Consider the following 18,271-nt stretch of genomic DNA (forward strand, 5'->3'; position numbering starts at 1 on the left):
TCCAACAGGCAGATAAAGAACATAGTAATTTGTAGCCACATCCCATATGCTCCTTTCTGTTTCCTGTTCTCCTCCCACCAGATTCATACACTGCATTACTTTGGTATTAGACCAGGACTCCTTAAAAACTGTCTTTCAGCCTGGATTCTATTGGCAATTAAACCACTACATTGTTCAGATATATACAAGCCAAAGTAGACATAAATGAAAACAAAAAAAAGAAGACCAATAAACACCATTAGTTGTATAACTAAAAATATAACTGCACAATGGCTGTTAATATGATCCACACCTCTTCTATAAGAGACAGCCTCTAATATATCACTGCCTATTTCACATATGCAATAAGCCAAAAAAGCTGCAAGGGACATGGTGTGATTACTCAATAACTTCATTAACTTCAGAAAGTACACAGAGATAAATTACACAGTGCAGAATATCATGTATCTCAAACAAGCTTCCATTTTTCTCAGAATGTTAATAAAAGCTTTAAGTCATATTAAAAAAAAATAAAAAAGATAGTCATCCTGGGATAAGTAGCAATTTTATGCCTGGGCCTCATGTGTCACCCAGCTGAATATACAGCATAGGTAACAAACAGGGCCAAGAGCAGAGGGCTGTATCTGCCGACATCAAATCTCCACAGGAAGAAAAATTTATTCTTTGTTAATAACATCTTCATTGAAAAACAGTGAGTCAGGAACTCCTGCAGAGTTTTCAGCCATTCAGCAGACAGTGTGGCATCATCCTGTCCCACGCCGGTTCAGTGTTAATGTGGGGGGAGAGAAGCACTGGGCAGCAGTGTAATGCCTAAAGAGGCTACTGGGACAGAGGCTAGACAGTGATAAAGAAATAAAGGAGGGATTTATTAAAAGGCCTTTAAAGGATACACCTTGGGCAGTACAAGAGCCCAGCCATGGCTCCACTCAAGATGGACCTGAGCTGGGCCCAAGATGGACAACCAGTCACATGTTTTCACACTTTTACAAGTTTTGGTTCATTTACATATTTGGGTTAATTCTCTAATTACAGCTCCAGGTTACAAAGTCCAATCCTCGCAGTTCTGTCTCCTCAATTTAGTGTTAATATTTTTTGGGCCTAAACCTGCATCAGTGTCCTTGGTTCTCGGGCTGGAAAAAGATTGTTTTGTCTGACTAAACTGTGAAGAGAACTTGCTAACGCTTCATATGAAGCTCAGAGTCACACACTAAGGCAGTACAGAACCTAAAAAATATGAAAGCTAAAACTCAAGGCATCAGTGCAGTGTGTCCCTCTGCCTGTGGAGCCCCAGGTGTTCTCTCACAGCTCAGCCCCACTGTGCAGCACTGAGGGGGGAGAAGGGCAGTACCAGGAGGGCACAGAGAGCCTGCTGCCCTTGGCAAAAGGGCTGATACCTTGGGACCTGGGGCTCCTCTGGAAATTAGCTCACAGAAAGCTAAGGAAAGATATAATTACTCAGTGATGTATTGCATCTCCTTTGTCTTTCTATTTGTTCCACACAGAACATTTTGCACAGAAAACAATACCATGTCCATAAAGGTTTTATGTACACACACCCTCCCTCCTGCATTTCATTTGCAACAGTGAGAATTTTTGTGCTATATTCTGCAAATACATTTGGACTATTGTACAAAATTGATACTTTAGCCTTTTCAGCATTCTCTTCAGGATAGGCAAGTCTGGGGCCTCTGCAGATACATTATGAAATGATTGATTCTGCAGGAGTATTCCTTGGTACTTCTCAACATTTTAATGATACAAAAATAAATTGAGTTTAGAAATTTCCATCATTCTTCTCTCTTTTCTCTCTAAGGAGAACATGTTACATTTTTTCTCTCAAAGGAAAAAAAAAGCAATCACACTTCAACCATTAATGTTCTCAGTGAAATTGCAAAGCATCATACTAAATGTACCAGCATCCCTCTGACAGACATATAAGAGCACCTATTCACCAGTGTAACGGAAAAAGTTAGTGATTGCATATACTGAAGTGATTGAGCCAACAACTACTCTAATGAAAGGAAAAAACCTTGATTAATAACAAGTGCCACTAAAAGAACAGATTGTTTTTTAAGGAATGAATCACACAGAAAGTAGTAATACATTGTGTCCTTGTCCATTGGCTGGGAACTGGTAAGGGAAAGAGCACAAAGACAAATGTCTAAAGATCAGCAACAGTTTTGCTAGAAGGATTTAAGAATTAATTTCTCCCTCCTCTCCTTGTGCACATCATGATGATGTGCTTCTGGAAATCTCTTTCATGTTAACTGTGCTGCTCTTTTAATGGTTTGTACTTTGTGTTAAAGTGAGGAGGATGCAGGTGGTTCTACCACAAAGCACTGCTTTTGTATTTTAAGTCAGCATATTATCTCTATAAATCAAAATAATAACTGTGCCTTTGCATACTCCTAAACCCTGAAATGTGCACACACCCCTATTTGAACAATTTTAATTCAGTAACACAAGAAGCAGGAAAACATTTGAAGCATTAGATAAGGGGAAACTCCAAGGAATGCAACACACAACACCCAATTTTAGGGTAATGACCAACTTTACATGCAAGCCATGCTCAAAAGCAAAGAAAACAAATCAGAGTCTAAATGAATCAAGTATTATAATTCCATAAACCTTTTCTACATTTATTGGGATATTTTGTAATTTCTAAAAGTGGAAATACACTGATTTAAAGAACAATCCTAAAACACCGTCATACCTCAGCTGGACTGGTTATCTCATGATACCATTGAAAGATTTTTACCAGGTAAAGCCTAAGAACTGGCCAAACAAGAAAATTCCACGCAACTGGTAAAATTCTATACAGCCATAAATAGAAGTCTGATAGGCACATTCTTGTACATCAGCTGCTTTTTATTTATAGGAAATACTGACAAAGAGAACTCAAGAAAGATTTTCAGTCAAAAAGAAGGAAACAATTTTAAAAGAAAACCCTGAACATTTTTTCCTCTGCTTTCTAAATAAGAAAATTATTTGAGGCAATGTCTGAATCAGAGGTGATAGTTTTGGAAAAATAGTGTTTAATGAAGTACATAGATCAGCTTTGTAAAAACATTTTAGAAGTCACCAGATCCCATTCCAAAATAACTTTGCTATTTTATCATAAAATTGTTGTTCATTACTGATGGATGCTCCCTAGCCAGATTTAACAACTACCTACGTGAGACTGACAGCACACAAACACAAGACACCAGTTTGCTGTGAAAGCAGGGGATAGATACACCTCCTCTCTCACACAGCTTCAGAGAGAGCCAGGAACTGCAGCCACCACCAACAGCAGTTCCACCATTCCCAGCAGTTTCAGTCTGACAGGGCTAAACATCAAACACAAGCCTCATCCACACATTCTTGTCCCACTTCTCCTGCACTTACCCACCATAAACCAAAGCAAATGCTGCTGAAATTTAGCTCTTGGTCAATATGGGAATTTGTGCTTGAACAATATTTTGTGCAACCAATGCACTGCATCCTTCACTTAAAATATAATCACAACAGGAGTTTCCCACTCCTTTCTCCTAAAACTTACAAAGCAGATGGGCTGTACATACAAACACACATGTAGTAGAAACTCTGATAGCCACCAGGAGGTCTGGCTTTACCAGCAGCAGAGTGTAATGGAAAATCACCTGGGCTGTTACAGTGTGCAGTTCTGGATATGGACTTAATCAACCCATTCCATTGCTTCCAATTTTTATCAATTTTCACTTGTTACAGTGCTTACATGAAACCATGATAGCTTCACATTCGCATATTTGGTGAATATTAGTTTATAATTTTCTCAGTGAAGCAAACAGATATACCTTCTTAAGAAGTACAATCCTAATCTCTTTGGCAATATCACTAACTAGATATTGGCTTTTTTCCCCCTGAAAACATCCAGATTTGTTACTCGGCAGCAAATTTTTTCAGATACAATGTCAGAGTATTGCAGCTTGAGAAACCTGCTTGGTGAAAACAAGAAAAAAATCTGAACACAGATAAAAATAAATAAGCCCTTCCTACTGATTGTCACTGCTATAAAAACCCCATTTTCAAACTGGTATCTACACACTTCTTGTGGGGAAATACTAACTTATGTAGTAAGGGTACATGAAACAGCTGAAATTAGTAATGGAATAATGAAGAATTTGGGAAACTGCAAACTGTACCTTTCAAATGAGACAGGCTTTGCCTTTGCAGCAAGCTTGTATATTCTGGCTCTGAATCAGCAGAACACTTAAGTAAATGTCTCAATAGGATAATTATGCCAATAAGTATAAAAGTCATTGCATTGATTTTAGTAGTGTGACTCAAATCTAAGTGCCTACATAATCCAGCATTTTTCTGCATTGTGACCTTTAGCAATCATCTAAACAGAAATACTGCCTTCTGTGTTTGTAGCTACTCCTGACCTCAAACAGAAGCTTTGTATTCCACACATATCTCCATATTTTATTTTGAAAACAAGGTAATAGGCTTCCTTTCAGTGTTTCAAACTGAGCTTCTTGCTGCTGCCATAAACCAGATCAGTAGGTTCAACAGAATAGAAATAGGAATTGGACATAATCCATACTGATGACACTGTATTATTAATAAATTACCTACTATGAACTTTCCATTAATTATTAAAGCAAATAAATTCTATTTTAAACTGTTATAGATACTAGATAATTTATAAATATGGGATCATTGAATTATAATTCAATTTTTCCCCCGATCTCGGTCTGTCCTTCTATTTCCAAATGACTTTGAAAATGTCCATCCAGCACTATTTGGTATGACTGTCCATACATGAACTTGAATGTCACCTGCAGAGCCAAGCCTGCTCTGAATCTGACAGCCTGCAGGAACCATGAGAGGACAGTGGCTGATCCAGAATCTGCTCTTTGCCATGAAGAGATTCTTTGCAGCATCCTCTCTAAGAGCACATACTCACTCCTTCCAACACTTGGAGCAATTCCTGTCCTTTGCTCCTGGATGGTGAACTGTAATTGTATTTTAAAGAGACTGAGAAGGTGAAAAAAAGCAGCAAAGTGTGAAGGAGTACGTCCAGTGGTCAAACTGTCTATTACTTGACAGGCAAGCAACCTGTCTCCTAGAAATTCACTTTGCTCTCTCACAGCTGATGGCCCCCAGCAGTCCTGCCATCAGATTCTGGGAGAGAATGTCCAAGTGCTCTGAGTAAGGAGTGACTGCAGACATGCCCTGCCTAAGGCAAGTCTGGGGGTGGCAGAGCACTGAGCAAAGGCATGGCTAAGTGCCCAGCGTGCTGATGTCAGTGCTGCTGCCTGAGCTCTGTGAGATGCTCTGAGACAGGTTTGAAATTTCCATTCCTACTTATGGAGCACACAGGCAGAGATTCACGGGACAAGTTGTGCTGAAACTGCAAATTTTACACATCCCACTGATGAAAGGCAAGAGCTGGGTGACTGCAGCCTCTGTACCTACCCAGCCGAAAGAAAGAGTCTCCCTGACACTGGAGATGAGAGAGAACAATTTTTTCCAAGGGGATTTCTGAAGGAGTCAGGGGGAGTAATGCCCTGAAAAATCTAGATTTCTCCAAGTTGTCATCCCTAAACTTCTTGACACTATAAGGAACAAGCCATGCTGCTAACACATTTTGGATATATTCAGAATTACTATCTATCTCATTATATTTATTATGATAAAAATTACATGTAAAATCTTCTTAAATTAAGGAATAGAAAATACAGAGACAAGTTGATTGCATTGAAATTATCTATTTTTCCAACAAATACAATCCTGCTGGCTGTGGTTTAGATAGAAATCAAATTAAATCTGCAGTAATTAATTAAGAGCTTACACAAGAGTTTACACATGCTGTCTCGGTTTGGTTTTGTTCAGTTTCTTCCCATAGTTTCTTCTTTTATAATTTTGGGTTTTTTTCAGCTGGAATTAACACGTACAGCAAAGAATAGTGCCACCAAGACAGTATTACTGCTGTTCCAACTTTCTCACCTACAGAAGTCCTGGCCTGCTTCACCTCTTCTTTTTTAATCCAAGTATTGAGCTACTTGGGTTGAACAAAAAAATAAATTACTTTGACATGACTACAGTTGTAGTTTTAAGATTTGGAAGAATGCCTACCAGGGATTAGATGAGATCAGTCTGCTTACACAGAGTTTTATCTGAGTCTCTAGAGACAGAACTTTAGTATACTAAGCTACCTGAAAGCTATCTAACACTTAAAATCCAAGAAAATCTCAAAATAATTTTTCTGGGGATACAGAGAAGAGGAGTTGCAGTAGAGGTTGCTGCAAGCAAAGAGGTTGCTAGTTATAATATTATTACTGGTATTATAATTTGATAGTTCTTAGAAAAATGATTACTAAAATTATTACTACACCATTACGTGTAGTCTTAAGTGAAGCGGAGCTTGGACAGCAGTATTTTAGAAGCCATGCACTACTGAGGAGCAGCATGAATGCTGTGCTTGGTCTCACAGCTGCAACTTGAGAGTGCGGGGAGCTCAGACCTGGGCACAAACACTCCTGGAAGTTTGGGAAAAAGATCTGGAAACTACCATCTCACTGCAAGCCTTGGTGGAATTTCACTGGGATAAAAGTCACTTCTGAGCTCCTGTGCCTGGCGTGATTTGAGTTCCTCGGTGATGTTTGATGTTTGTGCCTCTCTGTTCACTGGCAGCCTGAGGAGGGAGGCTCAGTGCTGATCCTCTAAACCAGGCACCGAAGTGCTCAGCTCCAGCAGCATCCCCATGCCCTGGGAGCTGCCCTTTGGTGCCACAGGCCTCCCTTCTGCTGGAAAGCACTACCAGCCAAGAGATGAAAAGAACAGGATGTGATTACATTTGTGGATGTATAGGTGAAATTTGTCAGGCGGAAGATATATATTTAATCACTTACTGCGTTTTTGATGCTAGTAAAATGCGTCACAGAAGGTGCAATCCTTCTAATGCTAGCAAAAGCACATACTGCTATTATTTATAGTATATAGTGATCAGCTTTATTTACTCCAAAAACCGTTTTCTACATAAAATTATGGCCTACAGGCAGAAAACCAAAAATATAATAATACTGTAAGTATCTCTGGTCTTTGGTCAGCATTTATCTTTTGAATTATTCATTTTATCTTTCCTGTTTCTGATTCACTGGTTTACAGATTTGGAAGAACCACAAAACATCTCTACCACATGTGCTTTTGGAAGCCTAAATGCAGACAGATGATTAAGCCAACTTAATGCATCAGTGATTTGTAAAATAATATTTTAAAGATTTGTAAAATAATTTGAACTGCATAAAAATACATTTATCTTAAAGGACACAACTCTGGAATATTGCAAGAAGCTTTCTCCATGGTGCACTACTGAAAAATTGCATTACTGGAATTCTACAGCAACTCCAATTCTTTATTTTATGTACATAATTAAAGGAATAATGAAATTTCTCTGCTAGATAATTAACGATTTCTCCAAGAAGTGCTTTTATCCTGTCCTTAAAAAATACTTTTTGATGTTATAAGTAGAAACAATAAGAGTTCATGAGATCACAGTTCAAATGGTAGTGTACATTGACATGTGATTTATAGTACTGGTCAGTGTGAAAACTTTTACATCATAGATTTTCATTAATATCAAAATGAGGTTTTGTTACACAAAATACTTAGGAATAAAGTGTACTATTGTCTGCTTTGGTATCTCTGCAAATTACACTGACTCTGGAGTCCTGTCTTGGAATTACCAGGCAGTAAATTGCTTATGGATTGTGGAGGGAAAGTTGGAATGAGGCTCCATGCCAGTGAGATAAACTGATGAGACATGAGCATAACAATTTGGCAAGCACATTCTGACACTGGATAATTCAGTACTTACTGCCCTACATTGAGCCATCATAGTTAGGTGTAGCAAGTTAGAATCAAAAGGTTTATGTTATCATACAGAATACACTGCAAAACTTAAACAAGATATTTATGGAAAAAGGGAGGGAAAAAAGAAAGAAAAAATAATAAAATGCCTGTCAAAGTCAGAGAAGACTTTGCTATTTGAAATTTGAATTGCTCACTATTCCTCTTGCTAACATTGAACACAGTCAGAAGACAGTTTCTATACTCCAACAAGGTGAATACTGCTATTAGAAAATGTTGTTAGTGTTTTTGTTTCCTTCTCATTCTTCAGATTATTTCAAAATTTAGCTCAAGCTATGAAAAAGCTCAAGATACACCAGAGCCCTGATGGAATAATCAAAGATTAGCTTCAAAAATTGGAGTCCAGAGATTGGAAATTGTGACCCATGAACATTTTTTGAAACCAAACTCCATGGATGTCCAAGAGGATCCACAAAAAGCAAGGCAAGCAAAAGAATGGTTTGTTTCCTGTCATAGCATAGCTGTTACCTACTTTTAGCTTAGGTTAAATTTTCTAATGCTCACAGAGATTCAAGAGGTTACTGTAATGTGTTATTAATGCTTGTAAATTGCTCTCACAACCTTTAATAAAAGGGAAAAGGACAGAGTTGTTGCCAAGTATTTTTCATTGATTGCCTGGAGATTCCCAGCAGTCATTCTCCTGTTTCACTATGGCAATATTAATAGAGATTCTCTGACATGAAAACCAGCAGAAATGAATGTTTAAGATCCTCAGAGTAAACCTTCCACTGTATGGATGTAATCTCAAGCATTTCAAATGGTGCTGTATCTAGAATAGAAACTGCAAAGCATGCTTTATCTTTTATGGCATATAAATCCACATATGTCTTGAAAGTATGAATACCCCAAAGATCCATTACACAAATTGTCCAGGAAACCACATTTCATCTTGAAGGCCTGTAACCCTACCAAGACACTGCAGTGGTGAGAAGCCACATGTTCACAGATATCTGATGTTCTCAAGAACTTCCCTGATTGTACAAGCTAACAGGAATTTATGAAATCACGGCTGTGACACTATTTATGAGGGTGATGTCTAATCACATACCTAGTACACTTAAGAACACAGATAAATCACATTCTTTCATCCATAGCATAAGGTTTGTTACTGTTCAATAAGCACAATAAGCTTCTCCACAAACAAAACAGATATTTTTCTGTGTTTGCAGTTGAAACAGCAAATATAATAAACCATAAACACGATCCCAGCCAACCACAAGCGTATAATAGGGTTTGGTTTTAAACACAGAAATTATAACATGAAAGCAAATGTTCCTTGGCTGCAGGACAGGTTTTTTCACATCAAATACCAGGATCTTCCAGGCAGACAGGACATATGTACCACGAGGGAGGGGGAGATATTCAGAGCACACGAGGAGGGAGCCAGTCTGATTCCCTGAGCAGAGCCCTGGAAATTCCCTGCATTCCACATTTTCATTATGGACCCTCCCATGTTAGAAAGGTTGGGATTCTGACTAAAATGCCTCTCCCAAACTTGGCACATAAATTAGATCTCTTTCTGTTGTAGAATTTTCCAGAGAAGCTCACAAAGTGGCCTTCCCTTAGGGCATTTTCAATATCCTTTTGTTAACTGCAAAGCCATGTATTTTCACTAGAACATTGGGAACAATTTGTCTCAAAATTTCATGTTAATATCAGTGATTGGGCTACAAACTCTCATGTCAGTGAATGAGTTAAAAATTACTGGGGGATACAGACACTCAGACATCCCAGATATAACACTGTAATAATTTAAGTCTTGATTTTGTTTCAACAAACCAACTGTGTTCAGTATCAGTAGGGGTCCCGATTAAACTGCATACATAGTTAGCACATAACTCATTTTGGGCACCATTTCACTGTAAGATTTTTTTTTAATGTCATCTGCACTAATCATAAGATAATTATGTTTATAAGAAGCGAGTAATTACAAAGATTATCTGTTTTAAGTTGTTAATGTGCTTCACCAATAAATGAAGAAGCAAGAAGGTTTGGAAGGTAAAGAAGTTAATTTTTCTTAAAGCAGAAAATATAAGAGAATCTTTTAAAAAATAAATTTGAGATGTTTATCTATTGAAAGAAGAGCTTTGAAATGCAATTATGAGGAATTGAAAGAAAATTGAAGAGTAATAGACAAATCAAGTGTGCTTTATATTCAAGTCCTATTAAGAGTAGTTAAATTAAAGCTTAATTAATTTTTTTGAAGATGGACCCTGTCGGTAACAGATTCTACACAAGCATCCCATCTTCCTTCCATAAGCAATGTCAGGGAGTTAATATATAATAATTACTATAGAGAATTATTATAATTTTGTTAAATTATAGAAATGTTTGTTGTTTCATCATCTTTTTCAGTGTCAGAGACCAGCACTATGAGAAATTTTAGCAGACATGAGGCAGTAGATGGGCAACCTAGAAAACAACTGGGCTGTAGGAAGAGTCACAGCAAGACAGGATTCAGAACCCTGAAAAACCCAGTTATTTGGCAAACCTAAAGGATTTACATAGCAAAGCCAACAATCTACACATGTAAAATTAATTTCTGATAGAAATTCTAGGAAATACTTCAGAAATGCTTCTATCAGTGAGCCATTTCCATCACCAGCTCTGGATGTGGAGGGACAACTCCCCTCAGCAACAAATCTGCTTTACAAACACACCTACTGAACCCAGTTCTACTTATTGCTGACAAATACCACTGGCAATTTTCTGCCTGGCTTATGGCTTTCCATGGTCTGATGATTAAACATTTTTTCCCAGCTACTTAATAACACCCTTTACACAGCTTGAAAAGCAAAACTAAAAATAGCATCCTTGAGAGAGACCTAGAGGAGATGTGTGGTTAACACTCCCAAACCAAATACATGATATTTTATGTTGAAAAGGTGAGAGGCCAACAAACTTTCTGACCTGCTGGTTTTCATATAAAGACCCTGAGGTGAAAGCATATTAAGGAGCCACTGAGCCTGCTCTGCACCAGCTAATATTAGTTTGAACTTGACCCTGCGAAGGGATATGACAATGCAGAAAAAATGAGTGGGCAAAAAAAGAAAAAAAGAACTGAGATCCCAATATTGTCTCTTGTGCATGTCAGCAGTGGCTGCAGGGGTGGCCACTGCAGGCTACACTTTTGCAGCTCAGGAAAGGTTTATATTTTTCAAGCCATGTATCTGCCTTACATCCTTAGCCTGTCAAGGCTAAATCACTTTACTACTCTTCTCTGTCACCTCTAGTTATGCCTGCCTTGCTCTGTGTTATTGAAATCCTAAGTGACATGGCAAAAGCCAATTCCAGGTATTTTGGACAGATCTATTACCAACAACAAAGGGTTGTACAGCCCTAAGTGCTGAAACGTTTAAGCCTTTTAATACAATACCCAGTGTTGCATTATGCACATTTGAAGAACATAAATCAAGACTGACCCAAAAGTGAATCTTAAATAACTTCAGAAATGTTAATTATATTCAACAGTTCAGTATTAAGATGTCAGACAATCTTACAGAGGACTCAGTAGTACAGAGAAGCACACTTGGCAACCGCTCTTATCAGTCATTTGTGTCCTGTGGCTACATCAACAGTAAATCTCTTAAACACAAACAACAAAACCCTCAATGCATGCAAGAACATGCTGGTACTTACAGATTCTTTACAATTAACATGCTTAACATGATCACATTTAGCGCTCAACAAATAATTTTTTAACATCATTGATCCTGAATTTTTTTAAAGCTACTTTCCATTCCTTTGACAGATGTGTTATGCTGCATTTCATTACTTTTTCTCCTTACCTTGTTCTTTTGTTTTAGATAAGTGATGAGGCCTTTGAAAAAGATTAAGTACTGGCAGGCAAAGCAATGGCCCAAACACAGATTTAATTGGAACCTCAAATCCTGTGGAAAGGAAAAAAAAAAGAAATTAAACCATTAATAATTTAATTTTACTAGCAGACAGAGTGAGTTCATGTATCCTGCTTTAGGTAGCTTCCACTGCACTTCTTTATACTTGATTTCAATAGGTATGCAGCCTGTTAGTCAAACAAACCATGGTGGAAAATAATCATTAACAGGAGATTTCAGGTGGATGTGCACAGCTGCTAACAAGGGGTTAGTTCCCATCTGGAGAAGTAATCCACTGATTATTGGTAATGTCAGAATTTACTTGATTTAAGCTTTAAGTTCAAAAGGCACTTTTTTTCAGAGAAACCTAAGAATCTTTCCATGGTGCAGCATTCAAAATGCTGTGTCCTTGTGATGCTCTTTGCCCCATGAACACGTGACAGAGCACAACCATTATACAGCAATGTGACTCAAATGCAGCCAAGTCATAATGCTAAACAATTCACGCTTCAAGACAACAGCTACTGAAAGAAATTTCATTTCTTTCAAGATTGGAAAGGGCTCTAAACATAAAAACCTCCATAAAAGTAAACCATAAAAGCAATTTTTTAGAGAGTCAGAGGTTATAAGTTGTGGTATTGGGCAAGTGACAACAAAATAGCCAACAAAATAAAACAACCTAGAGTATGAGTAACTTGTTTATTTCTGCAGTAAGATATCTCTGCATTAGTAATTTTTATTCAGACATACAGTACAAAAATCTCAGGTGCATCACAGAACATCTCTAATATTTTGGTCACAGAATTACGCTTTATATTTCAAAAGACCACAAGACCAGACTCTTACACAGTAGGTGGCATTAATACAAATTATTTCAATGGACCAGGAATAACTTCTCATGTAACATATCTGACCAACAGAGCAATAATTTCCCAAGCTCTCAAAGCTACACTGGGGAGGAGGCTTGTTTAATTTTCCTACTTTGCTGTTATTGCATAACAAGTATATATAAGTTTAATTTGGGAATACAATCAGATTTATGTACCATGACCTCAGTCACACTAGGCCACTACAATTCAGTAAACATTCTGTAGTAGGCAAGGAGTTATCATTAAGTGTGTTCAATTACATACATAGTTATTATTTAATGTGGCAAATATATCTAAAGCCTGTACAGAAAGTGGCATTTCAAACTGCTGTGAGACCATAATGCAAAAGCTCCTTGCGTGATGATAGCTTGTATGGATATTGAATTTATTTTTTGTTGTTTGTTGATTGAGTACTCCAAGATGCTATGTGGTTTTTAAAGACTAAAGATGTCTATGACAGCAATATTTTTCATTAATTTTCCGGAGAGCAAGTTTACTGAAATGTCTCTCCAAGCATCACATCAGAAGCATTTTTCAGAATGAAGAGGTAATCTGTGGTCAAGATGATGATAATATAAATGTTCCATGCTCAGATTATCTTGTACATCATTTCCTTTCCAGAACTGATTAGCTCAAGGCACAACAAGGAGTATGTGACAGTCTGCTTGCAAAGCTGCTGCAGAGGGAAAGCAGAGGCAGATTCCTTGCATGGCAGAGACTGTGTCAACAAAAGCTGCAGTGACAGGATGAGATCTCTGTGCATGTTCCCATCTGCCCCATGATGCTCTCCCAGAAGCCCAGATCGCAGCACAGACGCGCAGGGAGGCTGAGCCAGAGCCAGAGCAGCTGCTGGGGCAGGGCTGGCACCCACCCACCCAGGCACACCTGACCCGGGCACCCAGCTCAGCGCCTGCACCCTGCACCCACTGTTCCCAGCGGCTCCGGGCTCAGCAGGACCTTTCCAGTGCCCAGCTGTGCCCACCTGGCCTCAGCCTCAGACGGTGCCACTTCATTAAGGGTGACTGTGTTCACAGGGGCCTGAGCATGAGGGAGGAGATGAGGATCTGACTCCATGTTTCAGAAGGCTTGATTTATTATTTTATGAATAGAAGAAAGGATTTCATCAGAAGGCTAGCTAAGAATAAAAAAAGAAAGAATGGTAACAAAAGCTTGTGTCTCGGACAGAGAGTCTGAGCCAGCCGACTGTGATTGGCCATTAATTAGAAACATCCACATGAGACCAATCACAGATCCACCTGTTGCATTCCACAGCAGCAGATAATCAATGTTTACATTTTGTTCCTGAGGCCTCTCAGCTTTTCAGGAGAAAAAAATTCTAAGGAAAGGATTTTTCATAAAAGATGTCTGTGAAAATTAAGTGCAAAGGCACCTAAAGAAAGGCTAGCAGGAGCACTGGGAATTTTAACTTAGAGCTGGAAGCCAAAGCAGAAGCAGGCTACCCTGTCAGCTACAAACCTCAAGTCCTCACATGCAGCTAAGGACATACCTGTGGATTTCTAATGTACCACAGAGAGAAAGCAGAAATGCTCAGCACTGGTAATTCAGCCTCAGATATTTTTAGAGGTTTATGACTGTCTTTTTTCCTGAAATTCAGAAATGAGCTTGAGGGGAAAACAGGCTATTTCTACCTGAAAACAATCCTTGGTCTAAATATCACACTTTCACTTACTTCTCCATCAATAAATAATTTTAAATAAAACTACTGTGCTTCCTGGTGTTCATTTCAAAAATGTCTTGCAAACTGCAAGCTCTCTAAGCAGCTCCCTTTAGCACAAAGAAACATTTGAGTCAGTCATTTAATACATAGCCATTCAAAGATATTACTGAAGTTTCACGGGAGGCAATTTTAGAGCCTGGAGCTCTAAATGACACTCAGACACTGAGTCCCCACCTAATATTTACTTACCTATGAAGCTATAAAATAACAAATACAAAAATAACAGCAAACACAATAGACATCATTACACTTTTGTAGCAAAACCTGCCAGAAACAGGACAATATCCTATCCTGAGCAGTAAAGGCAGGACAAACCAGCTGTTAGGTCTCCTCTGAAAATATGTGAACCCTTGGGACGTTCAGATGCTGTGCTGTATACGAGACAAAGGAATGTGCCAGTTGGGATCCATGAGAACAATAATTGAAAAAAAAAAAAACGACAAAATTGTTCAATAGCTTTACTATAAATATACTTATTGATGCTTCAGGCATAGAAAATTCAATAATGTGGTGAACAAACCTCACAATGTCTTCAAATTAATTCACATTCACAGAAATGTCACAAAGATAATTTTGAGGGCAACTGATTCCATCTAATTAACAAACTGAGTATTTATTTAGAGAGTGACTGCACTGATTGACTGCAACCACATTCAGTACTGCTTTAGCTGTTGTATTACAACCACCAAAATTTTAAACCTTGGAAATTGTGCCACACCTCACCAAATTGCAATTTACTGATATTAGATTTTTTTTAAGTTTGCCCTACCATGATGAATATATGCTTGGAGTGGAACAAGAGAAGAAATGACAGCATCTCCTCCACAGCCTGTGTTTGTGAAAGAATATACTTGAAAGAAAGACCATGCAAGAACTTGACATGTCCTTGGGGTATGATTAAAAGCTCATGAAGTAAAATAACTCAAAGACGACAGCTCTGACTTTAACCACCACTGGGGACAAGAGATCTTTCACTTAAGACATGCCAGTCATTCACAACTATAACTGAAATCATACAGAAGATGCATTTTAAAACCCAGTGATTTAGATACAAACCCCAAACCAGAAAGATCCTATGGGTGACATAAAAATGCCACAAAGTTTAACTAGAGTTTCATTTTTTGTAATAATATTAGGCCCAGGTTTGGAAATGCACCCATTTTAAATTGATAGCATTGAATGATAAAGAAAACTACTATATACATATTTATGTATATATAAATTCATATAAAACCTCACATAGAATATGAGTCTTTATTAAAGAAGAAATCTCCTCCTCCAGGCTGTTTCCTATCCAATGCTACATCTGGGCCATAATAACTTGGCTCTGTAGCAATGGTCTGAGCTTGTTCAAAGCTACTGAGATTCATAACCTGGACTCTTTTACATTTTATGTAGCGCTGCCTTTTAAGTGGATGTATTTCATTAACCATATTCTTTCCTAAGCTTCAGAGTCTGTTCCACTTCTGTGGATTCCCTTTATTTTCTTTTTGACAGTTCTACAGTTAACTGTCTACAGAGCTATAAAGCCAGCTGCAGCTCACATTATAATATATATATATATATATGTGTGAGTGTGTATATACACATCCAATTTACATGAGCTCTCATCCCACCCTAAGTTATCTTCAACAATTTCTTTTTAAAAAGTAATGAGATTGACCCAGCACGAAACCTCAGCATTTGAAATACGAAATATCTTCAACAGAAAACTGATGAAGTCTGGTTCAAAGCTTAATTTTTAATTCCCAACTGAACTTTCCAAGTGCGAATGCTGATCTCATTTCTCTCCTGGTGTTTAGGACAGAGCACACACACACTGCAGCCTCCCTGCAAACAGACCCAGGGCTGCTCTCAGGGGCTCCCCACTCAACTCTTAAGGCTGATAACTAAACTGCTTTGAGGATTGGCATCTTGTGAGAACTCACTGCCTTTCTGAGCTCTCTCTCTTCATGAAATGTGTTTCAAAATAGGTTCAAAGTTACCAGGGAAAAAAACCCAGATAGATGCGCGAGGCATAAACCTCCATTCCTTAGCAAAAAAGACTAAAAATACATTGCATCTTACGCATTTTCTTACTATAATTAACAAACTAAAAGACCAATCAAATCAGAAAACTGCATTTAAACTGTGTGTTAGAATCAGTTTAGTGGTGTGATGTCCTAACCCACTTGACGTTAACAAAGTTCAGATGTTTACTTCAGCAGTTAAATATTCAGAGAATAGAATTGCACAGCTTTTAGACACAGAGTCCCAGTGGGATTCTAAACCATTCCAACACTTTTGAAGAAATTCCACCTTTTAGAGACACATCCCTGCTCTCAATTGCTGAGAGCCAGGAGGAGACACACTTTCATTTGGAGGAGAGGTGTGATGTTCAGATTATTTCAGTGCTCCCTGTTCTTGCAAATGCAGCTCAGTTATCAATATTGAGATGCCATGAATAGATCACCCTTGCTTCTCTTCAATATTAACTATGTGATAGGCCTTAAATTTGAATCAAAAGTCCAAAATGCTTTACCCTTATATTTAAAAAGCAATCTCTTTGCATAAAAATTTCTAAAACTGATATTATTTATTCTCAGAGTAATATTTACTGTTTTTTTAAGGCAATTTCTGGCTTTCATTTAGCAGCTGCTTGATTTTTTTTGTTACTGTTGAATTGTTTATAAAAACACAAAAGAAAACAGATGATTTGTTGCATGCTTCCTTTTGTATGTTTGCATCTTTTGAAATTAGTTATAACAGTACTTTTGTATTAAGTCCATTAATAGCAAAGTAAACTCATTAATAGATAGGGGTTTTGTCTTTATCAAGTATGGATGTCAGATGAAGCTGCACATAGTAGTTCAAGTTCCATTTTTTAGTGTGGAGAGTGTCATGATTTTGACAAGTTTAAATCTGTGTGGCTTCCTGACAGAAGAGAAGGCTTCAAACATGGGCTTTGTCCAGCTGAGAAGTGTTTGGAGACAAGAAATTTAACACTAATAAAGCAGTTAAAGCTCTGAAAGCATTTTTTCAAATTTCCAAAAATTCTTGATTTCTTACACTTCTCTCTTACCTTCATCTCTGGAAAGACCTGCCTTAATTTGTTCTGAAATTTTCTACATCAATATTTTGGCCCATAATGTGTATCCAGACTCAGTTGAAGGCACATTTTCATTGTGCTTAAGGATCTTTCCTTTTGTAATGCCACACCTAAGATTTTATATTAATCTTTCAGGCCAGACTGAAACCTGGCCCTTGGAACAGATTCCAAATTCAGAATGCTGAACAAATACAGGTTGTGGTTCTTGAAAACCAATCCCTTTTCTACCAATATATTAAAGGCTGGCTGAAAGAAAAAAGAGTAGCACTTTCTATTTGTGCTCTCTTCCCTCAAAGAGCTTACATCCTTCTACCTTAGATATATTTTCAATCTTTGTACTATCAAAAATCAATTTATTTCAATAAAAACCATTTAATTCAAATTTTTCTTAGGCTGCTTCAGAAAAATAAATTTCCAACAAATGAACAGATCTTCTCAGTATTCCCACTCTCTCTGTTATTTGCTGCTATGACAATCTAAACACATATTTATGCCAGTCCCTACCCAAAAGGTCTCAGCAATACCATGTAATTACTTAGTTAAGCTTCTAATTCGTTTGTTGTTAGTTTTGTTCCTTTGAAATTCCTTCATTGAGTTATTGCAGGGAGCTGTGTTTGCACAGTAAAAGACAAAAATACAAGCTCTTTATTGCATTCTTTTAATACCCCTTTTATCTTTAAACTAGCTAATTAGCATATTAATTACCTAGATATACTAGACACAATCTTACAATTAACTGTGGGTACAACAATCTACTGATTTAGTGTAACACCATTTGTACTTACATCATAATAACATCTTCACTTGCTCTGATATACTCTGTCAAGTATTTCCAAATTAAAAC

At 37.6% G+C, this 18,271-nt stretch overlaps 1 long non-coding RNA gene across 1 annotated transcript in view; it reads right to left on the reverse strand.

Annotated features, from left to right (window-relative positions):
* The window catches only part of LOC132080238 (uncharacterized), an 87,578-nt gene that overhangs the window by 40,271 nt on the left and 29,036 nt on the right, over nucleotides 1–18,271 (reverse strand). Inside the window, exon 2 of the long non-coding RNA XR_009419538.1 lies at nucleotides 11,685–11,786. This is a non-coding gene — a long non-coding RNA (uncharacterized LOC132080238). The remainder of the gene's footprint in view (nucleotides 1–11,684; nucleotides 11,787–18,271) is intronic.

Source organism: Ammospiza nelsoni, chromosome 15 (assembly GCF_027579445.1).
Source record: "Ammospiza nelsoni isolate bAmmNel1 chromosome 15, bAmmNel1.pri, whole genome shotgun sequence".
NCBI classification, from domain to species: domain Eukaryota; kingdom Metazoa; phylum Chordata; class Aves; order Passeriformes; family Passerellidae; genus Ammospiza; species Ammospiza nelsoni.